At 44.2% G+C, this 6789-nt stretch overlaps 1 long non-coding RNA gene across 1 annotated transcript; it reads left to right on the plus strand.

Moving 5' to 3' along the window:
• Window positions 1–511: 511 nt before the first annotated feature.
• Window positions 512–1125, plus strand: LOC129757965 (uncharacterized). The gene is made up of 2 exons (XR_008739864.1): window positions 512–869; window positions 991–1125. It is a non-coding gene; the product is annotated as an uncharacterized LOC129757965 (long non-coding RNA).
• The last annotated feature ends 5664 nt before the right edge of the window (window positions 1126–6789 follow it).

Genomic DNA, 6789 nt, shown 5'->3' on the forward strand with positions numbered 1-6789 from the left:
TTATCGCTTTTCGCGATGTTTTTAACATCGCTCCAGTTGGAAATAGAGCTTGGAGTACCGATATATAGTACAGATATTTCAGTTCATTGAATAGATTTTTCAATTTATTGAAATATAAGATTAAATCATAGATTATAACACTATTAGAACAAAAAATAGTCTCGAATTTAAGTTTAAAAAAAAATTATTTAATAACAATTAGCTTCGACACTTCTACCGGTGATATTGACAGAAGTTTCAAGTTTTATAAAAACTCCTGCCGAATTTTTTTATAATGAATAATTTTTGACATTTCTAGCGCAAGCTTGCTTCAGATATGACAGTTTTTCTCGGATTTTCATCCTGTTGGATGATTCATCCCTATTAAACAGCATTTAATTGAGGCCGCGCATTTGTCTGAATTTTACGTCTATATTGCCATGGCAGGCTGCACTCCAAAAAAATTGTTTAATAAAATCAACTTTTCTCAGTTATTTTTAACTTCACCCAATACTTGCTTATCTTGTTTTAAACTCATGTATCATTAACAATAAATATAAATATCTAATGATTCAAACAATCTTAATGATAAAAACTGTGTTTTTGAAAAATCTTTTCGCTTGGCACCACTGATTGTTTGCAGCCCTTCGCCACGCCAGCCATGTTTGCCGCGGTATTTGTTTTGCTTCTCGACGGAAGGACGAAATTTACAAAGAAGTGCCATCAAGTTTAGAGATTTTGGAACGCCGGTATCAATCTTCCGATAGACTACATCTAATTTTCCAAAGGATGACCAAATCAAGTAGCCATCAGAAGGCGGTTCTGGCGACGCGATGCCGGTCAAAGTTTCAACACCGCGGCGAAGAACATCGGGATGTTTTTTGCAACAGGTAGGTCATTAAATTTATTGTTTTTTTTTTTCAACGAAACTAAAGGTAGTAAAAAACCAAACTGGTGAAAGAATTTATCTTAGATATAGAATATTGAGAACAATTTTATTTTTTCTTTCAGGCTTTTCTGCTACACAATTTTGGCACAAAATTGACTGGGGAAGCTATCAGAACCGGACATCTGACGCCTGATTGAGGAATAAACAATAAGATGCAATAAGATAATGATTATATAAATAAAATGATAATCCGGAAACTTTTAGTTTTTTCAATCCGCAAACTCCAAAATATTTTCATATGTGTGCGTGTTATTCACGTACGGTTCTAAATAACGTACGCATTACGTTGGAAGATCATTATGACAAATTTTGCCAAGACTTTTACTGAAAGCGTCTTTTTATAAAATAACTTCAAGAATTACTTTAATATTTACAGTTTGAATATCAAATAACGTTTTCCATGATCGATTTTTGGACGATATCTAAACTGTTTGAAGAACGGTTCTTCCATATAAGTGTCCTAACAGTTTTTAACAATTACATAACCTAACGACATATTTAAAATAACATCAAATCAAAATTCACGATTCAAGCAATGTTTTTTACAATATCAATAACAGTTTGCTAAACGTTTTTTTACGCTTCATCAAATCGTCGTTTGACTTTTTCAGGTAACGTTTGGTTATAATCATTACTTATGCGGGTTCTGCGACATCTATGTCCACAAAAATTATGATCCGCTGGCGGAACAGGTGTTGAAATTATGTGCAAAATTGTAGAAGAGCTTTTTTGAATCAATAAATATAATTGTAAGCATGTTGATTAGGTGAAACAGGAAATTGAAAACTCATTTCATTGAATTTTGAGAACTTCCCTTGATTTTCAAATTCTAAAAATGCCACCCTTTATTTTTTATTTACATAGTATTCCGTCTCACGACATAACTTGACGAACATAATTCCTAAAATTCACTCGGTTCATAGCAACCGTTCTCCAATTTCTCGGGCACCCCACGTTCGCCAGATCACGCTCCACTTGGTCTAACCACCTTGCTCGTTGCGCCCCCGCTCGTCTTGTTCCTACCGGATTCGTAGCGAACACCTGTTTTGCAGGACAGTCGTCCGGCATTCTCGCAACATGTCCCGCCCAGCGTATCCGGCCAGCCTTAACCACCTTCTGGATACTGGGTTCGCCGTAGAGTCGCGCGAGCTCGTGGTTCATCCTTCGCCTCCACACTCCGTTCTCCTGTACGCCGCCAAAGATGGTTCTTAACACTCGTCGCTCGAATACTCCGAGTGTACGCAGGTCCTCCTCGAGCAATATCCATGTCTCGTGCCCGTAGAGAACAACCGGTCTAATAAGCGTCATATACAGGTTACACTTCGTGCGAGGGCTAAGTCTTCTCGACCGCAGTTGCTTGTGGAGTCCATAGTAGGCACGACTTCCGCTGATAATTCGCCTCCGGATCTCACGGCTGGTGTCATTGTCTGTGGTCACCAGTGAGCCGAGATAGACAAAGTCTTCGACTATCTCCAGCTCGTCGCCGTCGATCGTGACCTTGTTATTACTGGACAAGCGGGTTCGGTCGGTCTCGGATCCGCAGGCCAGCATATACTTCGTCTTGGACGTATTAATCATCAACCCAATCCTTCCTGCTTCGCGTTTCAGTTTGCGGTAGATCTCCTTAACCGCCGCAGATGATCTGCCGACTATATCAATGTCATCGGCAAAGCAGATAAGTTGACTGGATCTGTTGAAAATCGTGCCCCGCATTTCGCTCACCGCTCGTCGAATAACACCTTCTAGCGCCACGTTGAACATCATGCAGGATAGACCATCACCTTGTCGAAGCCCCCTGCGCGATTCGAATGAACTCGACAATTCACCCGAAATCCGCACACAGCACTGCGTTCCATCCATCGTCGCCTTGATCAGTCTGATCAGCTTCCCGGAAAAGCCGTTCTCGTCCATGATTTTCCATAGCTCGTTACGGTCGATCGTGTCGTATGCGGCTTTGAAGTCGATGAATAGATGATGCGTAGGGACTTGGTGTTCACGGCATTTTTGGAGGATTTGCCGTAATGTGAATATCTGGTCCGTCGTAGACCGTCCCTCCATGAAGCCGGCCTGATGACTTCCCACGAATCTGTTTGCTTGTGGCGTGAGGCGGCGGAGTAGGATTCGGGACAACACTTTGTAGGCGGCATTGAGGACAGTGATCGCTCGGTAGTTCTCACAGTCCAATTTGTCGCCCTTCTTGTAGATGGGGCATATTACCCCCTCCTTCCACTCCTCCGGTAGCTGTTCTATGTCCCAGATCCGGACTATCAACCGGTGTAGGCAATCGGCCAACCTGTCCGGGCCCATTTTGATGAGTTCAGCTGCGATGCCATCCTTCCCAGCCGACTTGTTTCTATTCAGCTGGCGAATGGCTTCCTTAACTTCACTCATCGTTGGGAGTGGCTCCTCTTCGTCGTTGGCTACTCCGGCGATGTACCTTCCCCCACCGTCTTGATCTCCTGCATGTGCGCCGTTCAGGTGTTCATCGAAGTGCTGCTTCCACCTTTTGATCACCTCACGATTGTCCGTCAGGATACCCCCGTCCTTATCCCGGCACATTTCGGCTTGCGGCACGAAGCCTTTGCGGGATGCGTTGAGTTTCTGATAGAACTTTCGTGTTTCTTGGGAACGATGCAGCTGCTCCAGCTCCTCGAGCTCCTCCTCCTCCAGGCGGCGCTTTTTCTCCTGGAAAAGTCGAACTCGCTGCCTCTTCCGCTGTCGGTGATTTTCCACATTTCGACGGGTGCCTCTTTGCACTACTGCCGCCCGCGCGGCATTCTCTTCGTCCATCACCCTCCTACACTCCTCGTCGAACCAGTCGTTCCGTCGAGATCGCTCCACATAACCGATGACGTTCTCCGCAGCACTGTTGATGGCTGTTTTGATGGTATCCCAACAGTCCTCGAGAGGGGCTTCGTCAAGCTCGCCCTCTGCCGGCAGTGCTGCTTCGACCGATTGCGCGTAGTCTGCCGCGACCTCAGGTTGCTTCAGTCGCGCGATATTTAACCGAGGCGGGCGCCGGTTTCGCGTGTTGTTCACTACGGAGAGTTTTGGGCGCATCTTCACCATCACCAGATAATGGTCCGACTCGATGTTAGCGCCCCGACAGGATCTGACGTCGATGATGTCCGAGAAGTGCCGGCTGTCGATCAAAACGTGGTCGATCTGTGATTGAGTTTGGTACGGTGATCTCCAGGTGTACTTGTGTGGGAGGCGGTGCTGAAAAAAGGTACTACGTACGGCCATTCGTTTGGAGGCGGCGAAATCAATGAGTCTGAGGCCGTTTTCGTTGGTCAGCTGGTGCGCGCTGAACCTTCCAATTGTCGGTTTAAATTCCTCCTCCTGGCCGACCTGAGCATTGAAATCCCCGATGACGATCTTGATATCATGTTTTGGGCAACGGTCGTATTCACGCTCCAGCTGCGTGTAAAATTCGTCTTTGTCGTCACCGGTACTTCCGAGGTGAGGGCTGTGCACGTTGATGATGCTGATGTTGAAGAACCGGCCCTTGATTCTCAACCGGCACATTCGTGAGTTGATCGGCCACCACCCGATCACGCGCTTTTGCATCTTTCCCATCACTATAAAAGCTGTTCCAAGCTCGTGTGTGTTGCCGCAGCTCTGGTAGATGGCACGACCATCTGGATACGTTCGTACCGTGGAGCCCTTCCAGCATACCTCCTGCAGCGCTACGATGTCGAATTTGCGGCTCTTCAATTCGTTGGAGAGCACGTGGGTACTGCCCACAAAATTTAGAGATCGGCAGTTCCATGTTCCAAGTTTCCAATCGCTAGTCCCTTTTCGTCGCGTGGGTCTTTGCCGATTTCCATCCGAAATTTGTTGTTCGTTATTCGTTGCTTATGTTTTTTAGTAGTCACAGGCTCGCAAGGCCCGCAGCTAACCCCACTATCTCGCAGGAGGACCGTCGTGATGTTGCTGTTTTGGGTCCCGAACACCACCAGGACGTTGTTGCACTCCGCACGCCGCCCCTAACATGGAGAACAGACGCGTACGAAGCCCCCTAACTCATTCTGCATGCGACCAAAGCATCCACCGGGGTTGGGTACCCGATCTCCGCTAAGGTTGCTCGCACCCCAGCTAGTACCACGGGGAGGTAGAGAATCGGAGTTGCAGACAAGCGGTGATATGACCACTACCCGAAGGTTGGGTGTATGGGGTCTCGAGTTGCACATTGTCTACTTCACTAGCCAATGCCACCCACACATATGCAATATTTTTTTCAATGCACTCATACATAAGCACGAACGGAGCATACCAATACTATCAAACCATGACAGATGTCAACGAGGGCTGTCACTCTGAACCGGGAAAACCATTTCAAGTAGAATCGGTTGGGCCATTTAATGCTTGAATTCAATAGGAGGAATGCTTGAAGAATGCTTGGAATCCAAGCATTCTTTCAAGCATTCCAAGCATTCATTTTGTTAAGCGGGTACTAACCCGCTTAATAAAATAAATGCTTGGAAGAATGCTTGGATTCCAAGCATTCTTCAAGCATTCCTCCCATTGAATTCAAGCATTAAATGGCCCAACCGATTCTACTTGAAACTGGTTTCCCGGTTCAGGATGACAGATCTCGTTGACATTTCTCATGTTTTGAATGTATTTGTGCAATATGTAAGTGCTTATGTGTGAGTGAATTCTAGTGTGAATTTGTATGTATTAGTGAGCTCCAAATTTCCATGGCATTCAAAATGATTTCAAAATGAAAAAAAGACAATTAGGTTCTCTACTTTTATTTATTTCACTTCATTATAATTATCACTTTAAGAACACTTTCACTTTAATAATTAAAAATTTCACACAAAAATGGTATCTTCCTTCGACTTGGTCGTAATAAAACTGGACACCGCAGCCGGATCTTGTTGCTGTTTGCCTTTTAGGTGCTGACGACAGGATTTTTTCATGTTTTCGGCTCAACGCGGTATTACGCTGGCTGGGGCTGAAGTGATCACTGCATGGAGCGCACCGTCGTGATGGACGGAACAATGCCATGATCTCCTGGGGCACATTCGGGTTGTCATCATCCTGCTTCAGAGCTCCTGCTGTGGATTTTTAAGACCTGAATCCTTCGAAGAAAGATGTTCTGGCAGCTTGCCCGGCTCGTAAGGCTGTAATCAGAATAAAGGAAAATTAATAAAGAGGATTTTTATAAACATCGCTCAACTTACCTTTTCTTAGTTTAAAAGCACACCGGAGCTCGGTTCCACGTCGACTGAATGCGTCTCCATTTTAAATTGTTGTTGCCTGACCTAGGACCAGTGAAGCCAGATTATATTCTGTGTAATACAGCATGTACTATTCAACTTTGTGCTAGTATGTGGGACGCGCTGATTTGGCGCCAAAATATTGTACACACTAATTCGATTGCACTCAAATTTGACGGTTGCTACGCTGTGAATAGTTCGTTCAAGGTTTTATGACAGAATCGGGGAACAATTTGTGTGAAATCGTATTTTAGTACACGCTCGAAATTAATTAACCAATTATCGTTAAAAAGTAACCATTTTCACACCTTTCCGCGTTAAGTGATTTTTTGGTTTCTTCCATAGAAGTCATTTTTTGACTTCTCTTGAGAAGTGGAAATATGGTTACTTTTTAACCGCAGTCGATATTAGCAGATAAGTAAGAAAATGGTTATTTTTACAGAGATGAGGAATTTCGATTCGTTTAAATGAAAAAATAATTATTTCGAATGAATTCGGAAGACATAGAATTAAGACAACAAATTTTAATTGCAATTTTATTGAGCAGAGATAAAAACAAAATCTTTTCATCATTTTGAAATCTTCCTGTTTTCAGTATGTTGAAATTTTCATACATTTTATTCGCTGTGGAAC

The sequence above is a fragment of the Uranotaenia lowii genome, chromosome 3, assembly GCF_029784155.1.
Source record: "Uranotaenia lowii strain MFRU-FL chromosome 3, ASM2978415v1, whole genome shotgun sequence".
Classification (NCBI taxonomy): Eukaryota; Metazoa; Arthropoda; class Insecta; order Diptera; family Culicidae; genus Uranotaenia; species Uranotaenia lowii.